Consider the following 18,624-nt stretch of genomic DNA (forward strand, 5'->3'; position numbering starts at 1 on the left):
CTCTTCCTTGATTTTCCTTACACTGCTATCTTTCTAATTATCTTACTTGTACTTTCAATCTTTTTTGCTAGATCATCAATACATATCATGATCACTTTACAGTATTCAACAAGAATCTAACCTGGGATCTCTTTCTCTGTTTGATTTCTCTTGGTGGTCCTCTCAGCATTCATGTCTTGAATGTATGTCAAGACTGTATACATATGACATGGAGGATAGAACACCAAACCTAAAGTCAGGAGGACCTGAGTTCAAATCCAGATTCAGACACTTATTAATTACATAGCTATGTGACCATGGGCAAATCATTTAACCCCATTACCTTTCAACCCCCCCAAAAGACTATAGACAGATCCATATACACATATCTATATACACACAAACATTTAACTCCAGTTTCTCCATTGCCTTAGATATTTCACAATATGCATGTCACAGAAACATGTCAAATTAAAATTTCTAAAATAGAATTCTTTCCTCCAATTCCTTCCTCTTCTAAACTCCCCTAATACTTCCAGTTTATTCTATATTTGACTTCATTGCTCAGAGGTTTGCATGTGATTTAACTCCATTAGACTGTGAGGTCCATTAGAGAATGCACTGTTTTATGGCATTTCTTTGCATTGCTAGTACTTAGTACAGAGTTAAGCACACACTAGCATTAATTAAATATTTGACAATTTCATTAAAGGTACCACTATTTTTCCAGTCTTTCAATCAGATATCAAACCTTGCCTCTTCTGTTTCCACAATATCTCCTACACTGTCCTCTCCTCTCTAACTCTTACTTAGCACTTAACTCTAACTTAGCACTTAATTTAGGACATCATCACTTTTGTATAGTTTATTGCAATGGTTACCTAATTGATTTCTCTACCTAACTGATTGCCTCTGTTTACCCCACTCCAGATTCTTATTCACATAGTTGCTCAAATAAATTTCTTAGACCAATTAGATCATGTTACTCTCATACCCAATAAACTCCTTTACTACCTCTAAAATAAAATAAAAATTTTGTTTAGCTTTTAAAGTAATTCATGTATGGTCTCAGTCTTTCTGTCTTCAATATATATTACTTTCTTTCCTCCACTTTGGGATATAAGCAAATTGGCCTTTTCTCTATTCCTCTCACACTAGGCTTCATCTCTCATCTATGTGCTTTTGAACAGGACATACTCATTCCTGGAATTCACTCTCTCTCTCTTTCCCTTCACCTCAGAATCCCTCTTTTTCTTCAAGATGGAGCTCAAGTATCATCATTTTTTTTCTTTTATAAAACTATATCTTTTTTATTACTCTGCACCTGACAAAAGTCATCAAATATGAGCATTTTCATATACAATGATGAGAAAAATATTATTGTGGAAGAAAACACAAATCTTTGTTCCTTGCATTTTATTCTTAATAATATAATGAATTCAATGTGTTACTTTATTAATTCCAAAGATGTTCTACATGTCTATCTATGAAACTTTTTTCTTCTGTGAATTTTTAAATAAGTTGAACCTCTTTTTTCTTTTCTTTTTTTTGTATTCTTATTGCTTTTCTTTCTCTTTTCCTCTCATTTACTGTTCTACACAAAATTTTTGAAACCTTCCCTGTAACAAATAAGTATAGTGAAGAAAAGATAAAGTCATTTATATTGGTCAAATCTAAAACTATTTAGCCCAATGTGTCCCTTGAATCTCCCACCTCTTTGTGAGATCAAGTACAACCTTCTCCATGAATCCTTCCTGATTCCCTCAACTCCTAGTGTCCTTACCCCTTAATTATTTCATATTTATTATTCACAAGTTTACATATGGACCTTTTATTTCCCCTGAGAGAATATACTTTTTTTGAGAGTACAATGTTTTTCATTCTTTGTGTTTGTATTCCTAGTGCCTTAACATTGGGCTTGGAATCTGGTTCATGCTTATTAAATGATTGTTAACATAGGTTGTTGATAGATTCTAGATGTATTTTAAAGAAAGGATGTATCAAAAGAGTGGGTGTAATCAGAAAAATGTTAAAAAAAAAGATTAATTGCCAAAAGTTATGTCTACTTTCTTGCCTCCACAGAATCTTTATGAGGATTATTTTCACATGTATCAAGAGCATTTTTGTTGAAAATTTAAGAAGAAAGATGAAGGCATTTACAAACATAATCATACAAGCTTTACAGTCATACAATTGAGTATAGAGAATACAAGGCCACATTGTGCTTATTTTTTGTTGATTATATAAAGCATTTGATTCTGTAGTGTATAGAAAAATAAAGCTCTAAAGAACTTATCCAACTAGGTGATTCTGAGCAAATGTTAACATTATATAATATTCTTTGACAAAAAAGCAGCATAAAAACCTTTACTTCATAGTCTTATTAGTAATATTAAAGGAGATATCAGAGAGACCGATGATTGTCAGAAAGTCTGCCACTGCCACCAAAAATGTCCAATGCAGAGACCAAAAAAGAAGAGGGATTCCCATTGCATGTTGAATTCCTGCAAATTTTCTTGTTTGAAGATGCCATTGTGTTGTTCACATTAAGCCTTAGAACATTACAAACCCTTCTAAATGAAATTTACAACCAAAGATTTCAACCTAATCCACACAGGAAAAACAAGAGGATGTTTATTGTCCAGATTATGATGTTCATTGATCTAGCTCATATGTACACATAACTTGGATAGACACTACAGATGGACAGTGTGCTAGAAGGATAGTAACCAAGCTTTTCCCTAAAAACAAAGGCCCATCTCAACCGACTATATTTATGCTTATGTTATATGAATGCACATTATCATAATCACTGATGAATAAAAACTATCAGACAATCCAAGTATGTGTAAGACTATTAAATCTTACAATATGAAGTTAAGTTTAGAAACTTTGACCTAGAAGCCTAGGCAAGCTCTGCCAGAAGTTAGCTATAGGTCTGCTTTGTTACTTCATAGGTCAATTTCCCTGCCCTGCTTTTTGTGATAAAATCTTCTTGGAAACATAAAGACTGGGAAGAAATCAACAGAAAAAATTTCCTGAAGTCCTTGACCTTAATACCATAATACTAGGTCATTCATGAGTAAAGAATAATGAAAAACATAGTAATAGTGTAATATTTACTAGCACAACAGCTTTTCCCCCCATAAACACTCATCATTTAATAAGAATTTATATGGGTTAAGTATGAATAATTGATTCTAAAAGTACAATAGTATTGGTACCAAATTGATATCAGCAATCATGCAAAATTTTGGAATCTAACCTAATGAAAAATGAAAATGAGTCAATTAGTTAATTGACAAAAAGTCAATATTTGTGGAACACAGAGTATTGGAAGAATAAATAATATGAATAAAATGTACATTCAGTTTCTTAGGAGATGAAGCTTCCAATAGAATACCTTTAAATACTTTATACACAAGCAAATATTGTAGATGGATTTCACCTCTAGTCTACTATATCTGGACACCCTCTCCTACCCTACCTTTAGTCATGGGTGAGGGAGGGTAGCTCTCCCACTCTGAGATCCTGAACACTTCTAAGACTCTCTTAAAAGTAAATAGAGCCTTTAAAAATCATGAATATCATATTTGTCCCTAAAGCTGTTAATATAACAGTTTTGCTTTTGAATAAGTAATTTTACAAGTAATGATCATTTCTAGACATATATTTTGACACAAAAACAGAAGTGAACATAGAAAAATAAATATTAGATAACTTCTAGAAGAATTAGCTTAACCATGTTATTTAAAAGTACTATATTGCAATTCAACAAAAAACAATTCAGCTTATTTTCCTTTCAGTCAGTATTTCATCACCCGCCATACTATTAGTCCATCTTCTCTGATTTTCCTTCTGCAAAATTTGATCTGCCTCTTCTCTGTTTATCTTCAGATTGCTTCAGAAGGCTGACAGACCTTTTACCAAGGTTTGGATTGGGCATGTGTGAGTTATCTATAGCTCTGTGCCATAGATGTATTTACATCTATGCACATGCTGAATTTCTGTATTTCAGGGGAATGAAGAGAGAACTGGGCTTGTTCTCCCCACCCCCATCCCTCCCAAGCATTGTATGCAAGAACTCTTAGATTTGGGTATCTTAAATTCCTGGAGAATGACTCAGAGTATGTTTTCCCTGCAACATCCAAGGTGTCTAATGCTTGTAGCAATCTGACACCAACAGAAATGGCCACAGGGCCGATCTGTACAACCCAGTTGCAGTCATCTGAGAGTCTGCCAAAGGCCTTCTTGCCCACCAAACCATGATTGATTAACTCTTCCGGAATCCCCATGGTCAAACACTTCTGTCCTGTAGCCCTACGGAAAGTGTGTTTATAATGGACAGCAACAGACAAGAAGGAAAAAGGTAGCAGTGTAAGATGATCCATCTGCTCTCTCCTCCCTGCTGTCTGCTAAAACATCAGCCAGTTCTGGATAATGGTGTGATTTGAGCAGAAATACCTATTTAGTTAATGCACACGCATTAAAAAAAAAATATCTAAGAGCTTGCAGTGCGTGTCTGGGGAAGAAACTAGTTCCGGACTACCACACCCGATTTTTTTCAGTAGCTGAATTTTGGGAAAAAAGAGGCAAATGAGTGGAGAACCGTTTTCTCTCTCTCCTCTTCCTCTGGGGTAAATATTGAGCTTTCATTTTGGAAAATAGAGCAAAGAGGAGAAGAGGAAATTTGTCAGATTGAAGAAGGCCAGTACACTGTGTCCCTATCACTGACACTTCTGCAAATCCCCGTTCCTCTTCAGCCCAGCTTAGCATAGATTTCCCAGACAAATCACAGGCATCTGATGCTGCTGCACCTGAGAGGAAAGTTGACTCAGTTCAGGGTTTCAGTTTTATTGCCGTCTCCTGAGGGGGGTATTTAGTGCCCTTCCTTGTCCTTATTCCCACAAGCTACGATATCTCCCTTTCTCCTCTCCTCTCAGCTTCCTCAAACAATTCATAATTTAGGCTTTTTTCAATAAAACCTACTCATGCAACTCAATCAGGTTTACAGTTAATTAATATAGAGAGGGGAGGCAATGAGGAAGGATTGGAAAGGAAATGATTGCAGGAAAATACGCATTATTTAGCATATCAACAGAGAAGGAAAAAAAAATTGATTCTTTACCTGAACGCTGGGCATTCGTTCTGCAGCACAGCTTTTATGTAGTCGACAGGTTCTTCAATTCCTCCACAAACATGTAGTAGAGAGCATCCTCCACACCCAGATCTCAGCCCAGTCCCTCCCTCAGTGCTATCGCCCTCGGGCGATCCTTCCCTAGCTACTTGACTGCATAAACCCGATCTTTCTGAGCTGTTATTGGGGGCCACAGGGTGAGCAGGGCGGTGGCCAGGGAAAAGTCTCTCCCTCTGATTGGACGTAGGAGATATCACTCGAATCCCTGACTGGGGTTTAAATGGGTGGGGAAGTAGAGAAAATGCCCAGGAGTCTGCAGTTACTGCCCAGAAATCTATTCCTGCTGCCCCTCGCCGTTCTAAATCCAGGAATCCTAGAAGGAAAACGAAATCGGCCTTCAAGGCTTGTAATTTGAATCCCCAGGTAGGAGGGAAGGGCTAGTTAGAACCACCATCTTCAATATCCTCTGCAGAGACCATCTGAGCTATATTATCTCATATACACACAAACATGCAAAAATGGGAACTCAGTTTAAAAAAAATTCTGAACACCCAACTGAAAATATTTTAAGAATGTACAGAGACATTTATTTTTCTGCTGTAAATTTTTATTTTGGTTTATATATTATAGCTGGAGATATAAAGAAAAAGTATACTTCTTTAACCTGGGTTTGAAAAAACCTTGAAAATAAATATCCAAATCAGTGATATCCATTCTTGTGATTTTATACTCACCAATAAAAATGGAGTGTATGTATATATAATCACAAATGTATATACGTTTTTATATATATTATATACTGTTGAAAGTTGTGTCAATTCAATGATCCATCGTTCCCAGTCCTGTTTGTTAATCAGTGTTAGAGGAGGCTCTTTTGGAGAGTCCAATAGAGTCAGCAGCTTTTTGTATTTCCTGCTCCATGTCTTTTGATACTTGTAATCTTTGTATATACATATGTATGCACAACTTTGCAAATTTTTATATACATACATGTACCTGCATATATGTAACATTTGTTTACAAATGTTTATATTTATATACTCTTAGGGATAGCTAAGTGGTACAGCCTGGAGTCAGAAAGAAAACACTTGTAGACTGTGTGATAGGGGTAAGTCACTTAACCCTACTTGCCTCAGTTCCTCGTCTGTAAAATGATCTGGAGGATGAAACAGCAAGAAAATGAAGAGTGGACACAACTGAAATAATTATATGTACGTACATGAATATACTATATAAATATATTTTTTTATTTTGATTTTATTTTTGCAAGGCAATGGGGTTAAGTAACTTTCCCAAGGTCACATAGCAAGGGATAGAGCCACCTTAGATACCCCCTATATATATTTTCATTAAAGAGAGATTGGAGAAGTTCTAAGTTACAGTTTTAAGAAACAATTTATGAAATAAATGAAAATAATTTTATGAAATAATTTAAGAACTAAAATAAGCATTTCCATGACATAGTAGGAAAAATGAATCCACATGAAACTGAAAATCTTTTATCTACAACTTACTAATAATTTAAATAATATAACTATATAGTAAGGTTATTAAGCAAATTTTGCTTTTCAACTTTTCTTCTTTCCCTCCTGCCTGTCCAATTGAGGCAACAGAAAGAAATGTATGTGTATAATGTGTGTATATATATATATATATATATATATATGAATCATTCTATACATACTTTTGTTTATCAATTCTTTCCCTGGGTGCAGATAGTTTTTTCTTTCATAGGTCCTTTGTAGTTAACTTAGGTATTTGTAATAGTCAAAATTACTTAGTTGTTCAAAATTATTCTTAAAATATATTGCTGTTACTGTGTACAACATTCTCTTGGTTCTGCTAATTTTGCTCTTCATTATTTCATGAAATTTTATCAATATTTTTCAAAAATTAACAAGAGCATTATTTCTTATAGCACAATCATATATCACAATTTCACAATTTGTTCAGGCATTCCCCAACTAATGGCCATCCCTGCAATTTCCATTTCTTTGCCACCACAAAGAATTAAATATTTTAGAATATATAGATTCTTTTCCTTTTTCCCTAATCATCTTTGGAAATAAGACCTTTTGGTTGTTTTGCTGGGTCAAAGGATAGAAGCTGTTTAATTACTGGCATAATTCCAGATTGCTCTCCAAAATGGTTGGATCAGTTCACACATTGTCACCATCAGTGAATTAGTGCCCTAATTTTTTCACATCCCCTCCAACATTTGTCCCTTCATTCATTTTAGCCACTCTAATAGTTGTAGAAAACCTTAAAAAATTAGCTAAAAGATTATAATAATATATTGCAACAATTATATGTTATGAACAAGTAGGATTTATACCAAGAATGTAGAGATAGTTTGACATAAAGAAAACTATTAAGATAATTGATTATATCAATAACACATTTTTTAAATTATATGATTATATTTATACATGCAGAAAATGCTTTTGATAAAGTACAATATTCTATTTTTTAAAAATGTGAAAGTATAAGTATAAATGGATTTTTCATTAAATTGATGAAAATAAGCATTTATCTAAAATGATTAGCAAGCATTATTTGCAATGATAATGATCCACAAGCCTTCCCAGTAAGATCAGGTATGAAAGAAAGATGTCCACCACAATATTATTCAATATTTTATTGAAAATCCTAGCAAAAGAAATGAGAAAAAGAAATAGAAGAAATAAGAATAGGGAATGGGGTGGCCCAGTGGATAGAACACCGACCTTGGAGTCAGGAGTACCTGGGTTCAAATCTGACCTCAGACACTTAATAATTACCTGTGTGGCCTTGGGCAAGCCACTTAACCCCATTGCCTTGAAAAATCAAAAAAAAAAAATAAGGAATGAAGAAATAATGTTACCTCTTTTTGCAGATGAAATTATGATATATGCTTGGAAAATCCCAAAGACTCAATTAAAAAAATAATTGAAACAATAAATAAATTTAGCAAAGTAGCAGGATATAAGAAAATCCACACAAATTATCAGCATTCCTATAAATCATAAACAAAAAGAGATAGTAAGAGAAACCCTATTAAATAAAAAAAAACTTGTCAATATAAAACATCTGCAAGTATACCTGTCAAAAAACCAGGAATTATATAAACAAAATTGTAAAAAAATGTATATATATAAAATAAGATTTAAGTAATTGGAGAAATATTAATTGTTCATGGATAGATAGGGCCAATATAATAAAATGACAATTTTACCTAAATCAATTTTTATGTTCAATACTATCCCAATTAAATTACCTAAAATTATTTCATTGAAGTGGGGTTTATTTAATATATGATTAACATTTATATATTTATTATTCTCCACAATTCAAATGAATTACATGAGTCTGAAGAGGATTTGAGAACAGTGGTCTCATGAAGGTGTAATGGAATGTTCCTTTGAACATGCTTAATAATTGAATATGTTTTTTTGGGGGGTGGTCAATAAATTTATTTATTTTTTCAACAACATATAAAGATAGTTTTCAACATTCATTTTTTCAGTAAGTTCTTGAGTTCTACATTTTTCTCCTTCTCTTCCTTCCTTCCCTCCCTCTTCCCCTTGACAGTGAGTAATCTAATAGAGATTATGCATGTATGTTAAATATATTTCCAAATTAATCATGGACACTTTTAAATTTAATGTGCATGGTTAACATTGTCTCCATTACTTTCATAAATGTAGAAAATCAGAAAAACCATAGATCAAACCCTAATGTGTAATATTTGCCAATTTTCAAAGTAGAACTACTCAAATTTATTTTTTTTTCAGAAAGGTTTTATTTATTTTAAGTTTTACAATTTTTCCCCCAATCTCAATTCCCTCCCCCACCCCCCCACAGAAGGCAGTTTACTAGTCTTTACATCATTTCCATAGTATACATTGGTCTAAGTTGAATGTGATGAGAGAGAAATCACATCCTTAAGGAAGAACATATAATATGAGATATAGCAGAATTACATAATAAGACAACATTTTTTAAAATCAAAGGTAATAATCCTTGGTCTTTGTTCAAACTCCACAATTCTTTCTCAGGATACAGATGGCATTCTCCATCACAGCCACCACAAAATTGTGCCTGATTGTTGCCCTGTTGGTATGAGCAAGTCTATTAAAGTTGATCATCACTCCCATGTTGCTGTTAGGGTGTCCTTGAATTTGTTTTACTTAGACAACTCATTCATTCAATACCATCTGGAATACACTTCATCACAACCTTGGGTTACAATTAGAACAAATTAAATATCATTTAGGTCATTTCATTTCTGACCTGTCTAGAGTGATGTAAGGCTATGTGTTTCTGTTAAGAATTAAATCATTAGATATCATCTTCCTAGGGGGAAAACAAGCAGTTAAAGTGAGTAACTTGAATAAATAATGACACAAATAGAGTATATTTTAGTTTAGAAAATTTGAATTTATTGAATTCCTTCAATATATCAACCTAACAATTCCCTTAGCTTAAATCCCAAGTCAGTTATAGTATGTAATAAGCTGTTATAGGACTTTTAATCTGAGGTAAAAATGAAAGAGATGAACATCAGAAGTTAAATGATGGTAGAGTGAGTCACTGACTATTTTAAAAGATACTTTTAGTCTTAGCTTTTATAAGTTATCTACACTGGAAAAATAAAATTCATAACCAAAAGGAGCAGAAAGGAGTATGGAAAAGTATAGGTTCTCTAGTCTTAAGGTCTCTAATGTGATGTTCTTATTAGAGCTGTAAGGTTTGAGCCAGCAAAATTAAAATAATAGCTGTAGGAGCAAAGCCAAGATGGTAAAGGAAAAGCAGGGAATCATCTGAGTTTTCCTCAAAAATCCTTTAAAAAAAACTTGAAACAATACTTCAAAACAAATTCTGGAAAGGCAGAACCCACAAAATGACATAGTGAAACAATTTTCTAGCTCAAGACAAGTTAGAAGACAGACAGGAAAAGTCTGTTGTATGCAGTAAAGAGAGGAACATATGGGTGGCTGAGTGGCACAGTAGACAGAGCACTGGCCCTGGAGCCAAGAGTATCTGAGTTCAAATTCAGCCTCAGATACTTAATAATTACCTAGCTGTGTGACTGACCTTGGGCAAGTCACTTAACCCCATTGCCTAGCAAAAATGAGAGAGAGAGAGAGAGAGAGAGAGAGAGAGAGAGAGAGAGAGAGAGAGAGAGAGAGAGAGAGAGGAGAGAGAGAGAGAAAGAAACATAGTCCAGTGGAAAAACAGATGTAGGAGAAATATTTTGAGAGCTATTGGACTACCTGAAAGTCATGATCAAAAAAGTAGCCTGGACAGCATCTTTTAAGAAATTGTCAAGCAAAAATACCCTTACATCCTAGAACCAGAGAATAAATAGTTATGGAAAGAATCCACCAATCACCTCCTGAAATAAATCTCAAAATGAAAACTCCAAGGAATATTGTAGTCAAATTCTAGAATTATCAGGTCAAGGAAAAAATACTGCATGTAACCATAAAGAAACAATCATGTGTAAACATGGGCAAATCACTTAACCTCCACTGCCTTCCAAAAAAAAAAAAGAAGAAGAAACAATCACAAATCAGTGTACCACAGTTAGGATAACACAAGATTTAGAAGCTTCAACATTAAAGGAGAGCTTGGAATAGGGTATTCTAGAAGGTAAAGGAGCTTGGATTAAAACCAAAAAGCAACATCCCAATTAAAGTGAGCATAACCATTAGATGAAAAGTTGGACATTCAATGAATAAGGTCTTTCAAACTTTCCTGATGAAAAGATCAGAGCTAAATGGAAAATCTAAACAGAAGACTCAAGAAAAGCAGGAAAAAGTAAACAGGACAGAAATAAAATGTTTTCAGTAAGTTTAAACTGTTTATATCTCTACATTTAAACTATTTACATTCCATACAAGATACTTGTAACTATTGAGAACTGTATTTCTATTATAACAGTAAAAAGAAATATTTTAAAAAGTATTGCATTACCAAAAAATTACAATAAAAATGCTATTTTAAGAAATTAGCAAAGAAAACTGCCCTGATATTCTAGCACCAAATGGTAAAATAGAAAGTGAAAGAATCTTCTGATGGCCTCCTAAAAGAGAGCTCAAAATGAAAAAACCCAGGAATATGATGGCCAGAGCTTCCAGGTCAAGGAGATAATCTTACAAGTAGTCAGAAAAAAACAATTCAAGTATCATGGAGTCACAGTCAAAATAATAAAAGAGATTCAGCAGCTAATATATTAAAAAATCCAAGGTCTTGAAATGACATTCTGGAAGGTAAAAGTACCTGCATTACAACCAAGAATCACTTATGAAGCAAAACTGAGTATGATCCTTCAGAGGGAAAGATGGATATTCAGTGAAACAGAGGAGTTTCAAGCATTCCTGATGAAAAGACCTGAGCTGAATACTTTCATATATATGGAACAAAAGAAGTATAAAAAGCTAAGTAGGAAAAAGAAATCATAAGGGATTGAAAATTAAACTGCTTAAAATCCTGCATTCCCATTTTCCCAAATGAATCTTGTAACTCCTAAAAACCTCTACATTACTAGGGCAATTAGAAGGAGTGAACAAAGAAAGAGGGCATTGCATGAGTTGAATATGGTGGAATGATTCTTTAAAAAATTAAAATTAAGGGATGAGAAAAATAAATGTACTAGGAGAAGGGGAAAGAAAGACATAGAATGGATTAAATTATATGATATAAAAGAGGCACAAAAGAACTTTTGAAGTGGAGGGGAAGATGGAATAAAAGGCAGGGGAGAGCATATGAAATCTTACTCTCATTGGAATTGACTCAGAGTGGATAATAACTCAGTTGGATATAGAAATTTATCTTGCCATATATTAAAGTAGGAAGAGAATGAAATAAGAGAAGTAAGTGGGAGAAGAGGTAAGGAGAGGTAAAAGTCAAAAGCAAAACACTTAAAAAAATTTTTATTAACAATGAACACGGAATAATTTTTGATATAATATACACTTTATGTAGGATTTACAGTAAAATATAATTTCACATTTTCCCTATAAAATATTAAATATTTTGCCCAGGATACTAAGTTTAACCCAACTGGGAATATATTAAATTCTATTTATAACTGAGAGCCAAATGTCAAATATACAAGCAAGATCCAATTCAATAAACCTGCATTCATTGCTTACTATGTGCAAAGTACAAGTTGAGGGCTTCCAATACAAAGACAAAAAGAAAATAGTTTCTGTCTCAAGAAATTTCTCTTCTATTATAATAAAACTTGTAAATAGGTAAGGATACTTTCCAAAATGTTCAAATGTAACTGATCTTATCTATGTGGATATTATTTTTTTCCTGTTTCAGGGTCTGTCTTCGTGATTCTTTTTTTTAAAGAAAGATTTTATTTATTTTGAGATTTACAATTCCCCCCCCAATCTTGCTTCCCTTCCCCCACCCCCAAAAGAAGGCAGTCTATTAATCTTTACAAAGTTGAATATGATGAGAGAGAAATCATATCCTTAAGGAAGAAAAATAAAATATAAAGATTACATAATAAGATATCAGTTTTTTCCCTAAATTAAAGGTAATGGTCCTTATTCTTTGTTCAAACTCCACAATTCTTTCTCTGGATACAAATGGTATGCTCCATCACAGATAGCCCCAGATTATCCCAGATTGTTGCACTGATGGAATGAGCAAATCCATCAAGGTTGATTATCACCCCCATGTTGCTGTTAGTCTGTACAATGTTTTTCTGATTCTGCTAATCTGGATCAGCATCAGTTCATGCAAATCCCTCCAGGCTTTCCCAAATTCCTGTCCCTCCTGGTTTCTAATAGAATAATATTGTTACATCACATACATATACCAGTTTGTTAAGCCATTCCCCAATTGAAGGACATTTACTTAATTCCCAGTTCTTTGCCACCACAAACAGGACTGCTATGAATATTTTTGTACAAGGGATGTTTTTACCCTTTTCTGTTATCTCTTCAGGTTATAGACCCAGTAGTGGTATTGCTGGATCAAAGGGTATGCACATTTTTGTTGCCCTTTGGGCATAATTCCAGATTGCTCTCCAGAAATGTTGGATGAGTTCACAGCTCCACCAACAATGTAATAGTGTCCCAGATTTCCCACATCCCTTCCAATATTGATCATTGTCCTTTCTGGTTATTTGACCAGTCTGAGAGGTGTGAGGTTGTACCTCAGAGATGAAAAGCAAAACACTTTTGAGAATGGTCATGGTGGGGGCAGCTAGGTGGCACAGTAGATAAAGCACTGGCCCCGGAATCAGGAGGACCTGAGTCCAAATTCAACCTCAGATACTTAATAATTGCTTAGCTTTGTGACCTTGGGCAAATCACGTAAACCCTTTGCCTTAAATAAATAAGTTTTTTTTTTTAAAAAGAGAATGTTCATGGTAAAAAGGAAAGAGAGAGTAGAATAAACAAGAGGAAAATAAAATGGAAGTACATATGGTGTGTGTGTGCATATATATATATATATAGTAATATAATAATATAGCAATCATAGCCATGAAAAAATTTACAGCACATTTTTCTGATAAAGAAATCATTTTGGGGGCGGCTAGGTGGTGTAGTGGATAAAACACCAGCTCTGGTGTCAGGAGTATCTGGGTTCAAATCCAGTCTCAGACACTTAATAATTACCTAGCTGTGTGGCCTTGGGCAAGCCACTTGACCCCATTTGCCTTGCAAAAACCTAAAAAAAAATGATTTTTAAATATATTGAGAATTGAATCAGTTTTTGAGAAATAAGTGTTTACATTCTCAATGAAGGAAGGAGGGGAGGAAGGGAATGAATTTAGAGCTCAAAAAAATTCCAGGAAGATAATAAGAGTAGGTCAGAAAACTTTCTCTTCTCCAAATTCCCTCCACTAAAAACTAAGTTCTTCTCAGAGTGAATGTAAAACAATAGAAATAAACAAGAGTCAGGGTAAAGCAATTGTACTCCAACGATAACATGAGAAGATTCCAGGATAGACATAACCTCCGGGGGGTCAAGATTTGACCTGAGTGAAATGCAAACACCTTCCATTGTCAAGGGATACCAAGCACAGCTAACATAGTCCTGCATTATTACCATTGGGGAGAAAGAGCCAGCAAATGCCTAGTGAGTGTGGTAGCAGAGGGGTGGGAACCCTTTTGGCTGTATGCAGAGTTCTTTCTTCCATTCCAAGGCAGAGAGAACAGTTATAGTTTGCAGTCACTAGAAGGATCACAGGGAACAAGATTATTTGTGTAACAGCATAGCTGAGGGACTTAGCTATGACTTTGGAGTAGAGAGGAGTAAATAAGGCAGAGCTAAGACATTGCCTCAGAAAACAACAGTAAAAAGAACCTTGAGGACATCATTCCCCCATCTTGTAACTAGAATTTGATTGTGATAATAACCTGCTGAAATAAAACAATTGACTAAAAATAAAAATGAATAAACAAAGGAGTTACTATGGGGATGAAGAAGATTGAGGTTCATTTTCAATGGAAGATAGAGAAGTTAAAATTCATTTTTCAATGAAATTTGTCAAATGATTCCAAGTCCAAAAAAGTTCTTGTAAGAACTTTTAAAAAGACTCTAAAAATCAAATAAGAAGGGGCAGCTAGGTGGAGCAGTAGATAGAGCACCAGTCCTAGAATCAGGAATACCTGGGTTCAAATTTGACCTCAGACACTTAATAATTGCCTAGCTGTGTGTCCTTGGGAAAATCCTTTAACCCTATTGCCTTAAATAAATAATTTTTTAAAAAATCAAATAAGAATTATCATAGAAAACAGGAAAAATAAGAACAATCCAAGAAAATTATGAGAAGAAAATCGATCAACTGGAGATGGAGAATCAAAAGAAAATAATACCTTGAAAACTAGAATTGGGCAAAGGGAAACTAATAGTGTTAAAAAATAACACCAAGAAATAATAAAACAAAATTAAAAAAATAAAAATAGAAGAGAAAGTGAAACATCTCATAAAAAACTTCTCTGTAGAACAGATCAAGGAAAAATAATATGATGGTCTGACTACCTGGAAAGTACAAACCAAAAAAAGAATCTTCATGCAAGATCTTCATTACAAGAAATTACAATCTTCATTACAAGAAATCATCAAAGAAAATTGCCCTGAAGGTCAAGGGCAAGAAGGCAAAGCAGAGCTAGGGGGGAAAAATCCATCAATCACCTGAAAGAGATCCCAGGAGAAAAAAATTACAGGAATATCATAGATAAGTTTCAAAGCTCTCAGGGGAAAGAAGAAACTATTGCAAGTAATAAGAAAAAAAATTTTAATATCATGGAATTATAATTAGAATTACCCAAGATCTAGCAGCTACTACACTGAAGTACCATAAGTCTTGGAATACTATGTCAAAGACAAAAGAGCTGGGGTTGCAAACAAAATTAACATATGCAGCAAAGTTTACTCCTGAATTTTAAAAAAATAGATATTTAATAAACTAAAAGACTTTTCGGGTTTTGTGACAAAAACAACAGAGCTTAATGGAAACCTCAACAAAATTCAAAAGGAGAAATATAAGGTTAACATGAAAGATTAATTAATAGGGACTCAATAAGGTCAAATTGTTTACTTTTTTTTTAGGTTTTTTGCAAGGCAAATGGTGTTAAGTGGCTTGCCCAAGGCCACACAGGTAGGTAATTATTAAGTGTCTGAGGTCGGATTTGAATTCAGGTACTCATGATTCCTGGGCCACTGCCATCTAGCCACCCCCAAATTGTTTACTTCTTAAGCATGAAAATGTTATCAGTACTCATAACAATTAGTATTTGGGTAGTTTGAAAGGAAGTCTTGGGCTGTGCTGGGTATGATAGAGTGATTCTAAAAAAATAAAACTGTAGGGAGAGATAAAAAGGAATGATTATCTTATATAAATGAGGCATGAAAGGAAGGACTGATACAGAAGAAACAATGGGAGAAGGGCAGGTAGTGCTGGAACCTTACTCTCATCATGAAGGAACAACATATATATTTAGAAGGGTATAAAAGACTTCTAAATTTAAAAAATGAGTGGAAGGGGAAAGGGTAGAGGAAAGGAATAAGGAAAGGATTTTTTTTAAAAAAAATTTCAATTGATATTTTATTTTTCCAAATACATTTTATGCAATATTTTCAACATTTCATTCACATATATATGTATATTTTAAAGTTATATAATTTCCTTCTCCATGCCCCCTCAGTGACAGTCAGGTGAATATTATACATACACATTTATGTTCTAACATGCATACATATTAATCATTTTCAGTTTGAAGTATTAGAATTAAGGGAAAAGAAAGAACATCTTGAATCAGGAAAGAACTACATAAGAGAAATTTTAAAAATGTGAATGTATTATTCATTCAGATTCTGTAGGGTTTTTGTTTTGTTTTGTTTTTCTTCCTCTGGATGGGGATAGAATTGTCCATAGCTGCTCTACTAGCGTTATCCTAGCTCTCTTACCTGCTAAGACTTGCATTCATCAAGGTCGATCAACTAACAATGCTGTTGTTATTTCCATGCTTATCTAGAGTCTGACCATTCATGGTTTCTTACAAAACAATAATATTCCATAACATTCATATACCATAACTTGTTCAGCCATTCCCCAATTGATGGGCATCCCTTCAATTTCCCATTCTTTCCCACTACAAAAAGAGCAGCTATGAATATTTTGGAACATGTGAAATGTAAGGGAAGGACTCTTATGGGGGTAAGTGGATTAAGGAATAGGAGGACAAGGTAGCTAGAAGTGATTCTCTGAGGAGACAGAAATAAATATTATACCATTATCTTATTAACTACTTATTCATTAATGATCCATACTTTCCCTCCTATGTTTATTAAGATCCCTCTATTGAAAAGGCCAATCAGTCTCTGAAGGGCAGGTATGATTACTCCAGGCTTCTCAAAGCACATGCTAATTGAATTCTTTGAAATTTATTTTAAGAAAGCTTTTTAGCTTTTTTGCTGTTTTAATTTTTTACTTTTTAGCTGTTTTTACAGCTTTGAATGTTACAGGAAGGTTTGTTGTTTTACCTTGAAGAGATGCAAGAGGCAGGTTTGTATAGTTCAAGGGACTGTTTTTGTCTTTTCTTTTCCACCAAGCACTTTGGAAGGGAAGTTGTAGTAACAACAGCAAACACATTAACTATTCAGTGATTGATTGAAGGCTAATGGCTAACCTTACATATTTAAATAGAGACTGTAGAGGAATTCTTAAGAGGACAATCTGTGAATATTTAATAATTACTTTGTATTGCTAAAAACTAATTTCTATAATTCTATATATTGTTACATATTTCTATGAGGGCTAGAATTCAGTTCTGGGTCAAGAAGGTTCATGTTTCAGTGTTCAAACTTGGTTTCAGACACAAACCGTGCGACTGAGCAAGTCACTTAATCCTGCTTGCCTCAATTCGATGTCGTAAAGTGGGCCAGAAATAACAAACCACTATAGTGTTTTCGCCAAGAAAACCCCAAATGGGGTCATGAAGAGTCAGGAACAATTAAACAAACTTAACCATTTTAAAGAAAGTTCCATTTTTTCCATTGTTTTTTGATTTTTTTGCATCTTTTGAAATAGTCATTATTTTTGTTGGTTTTGTTACTAATGTGGTAAATTGTGCTTATAATTTTCCTACTTTTGAAATAGTCCTGTATTCCTGACATAAATTCTGCTTGGTCATATAACTTTTAGTCTCCTTGTTAATATTTTATTTTAAAATTTTACATCAATATCCATTAGAGAAACTGATCTATTGTTTACCTTCTTTCTTTTGACTCTTCCCGGTTTAGATATCAAATTCATACTCATATCATGGAAGGAATTTGCTGGAATCTCTTCTTAACTTATTTTTTCAAACAGTGTGTATGGCATTAATTTTTGTTCTTTTTATATTGTCATTAGAACATATTATTCCCATCATGTTAAAGTATCTAAATCTCATCTTTAAAAAAAGCCTTTTTTTTATAAAGTGCCATACCAGTTAGTAATTCATTGATGGAATCTTTGTCTCTCAGTGAATTAAAAGGGGGACTAAGAGAAATTAATATTATATTACTATATTTATAACTACTTCTTGATTAGGGAATCCATTTTTTTCCTTCTATTTTTGTTAAGATCCCACTACTAGAAAAGTCTCTGAAGTTGGGATGGGACCCCACTCAACTGGGAAACCTGATTTATGTTTAGGATATAAACAGAACCAGTTTGACTAAGTTTCTTCTTTGAGGGAAAAATCTCCTGTCCTTTATCCCTTTCCTTGGAATTCGGGGTGACCCAGTTCATGAAGGAGAAAACTTAACCAGAGAAGTTTAGATGAAATGCCCAGATTCTGAAGACTGCTGAGACTGATAATCAAATCACATTCTCAGCAGGAGGAATTAAAGATTTTCTAGCTCACTCCCTCAGTCAGGGTCAAATTTCACTTGTTAGGGATTTCCTGTCAAAAGGAACACACTTGAGTTAAGGTATTTCAGAGTTTCCCTTGACATCTTTGGTTACCAAGAGAAACCCTGACAATGATTGCTTCCTGGCTGGCCTAATC

General features: G+C 33.8%; 1 protein-coding gene across 6 annotated transcripts in view; it reads right to left on the bottom strand.

The window, feature by feature from the left end:
* Positions 1-18,624, bottom strand: part of CNTN1 (contactin 1) — a 363,209-nt gene that overhangs the window by 258,319 nt on the left and 86,266 nt on the right. The window contains exon 1 of one of the 6 annotated variants that reach the window (XM_074194738.1): positions 5,108-5,684. The exons of 4 other annotated variants lie outside the window; for them this stretch is intronic. The gene's annotated coding sequence lies outside the window, so the exon portion shown is untranslated. Of the gene's footprint in view, positions 1-5,107; positions 5,685-18,624 lie in introns of those variants that run through there. One more of the 6 variants, XM_074194745.1, reaches the window with a different exon arrangement.

The sequence above is a fragment of the Macrotis lagotis genome, chromosome 7 (assembly GCF_037893015.1).
Source record: "Macrotis lagotis isolate mMagLag1 chromosome 7, bilby.v1.9.chrom.fasta, whole genome shotgun sequence".
Classification (NCBI taxonomy): domain Eukaryota; kingdom Metazoa; phylum Chordata; class Mammalia; order Peramelemorphia; family Peramelidae; genus Macrotis; species Macrotis lagotis.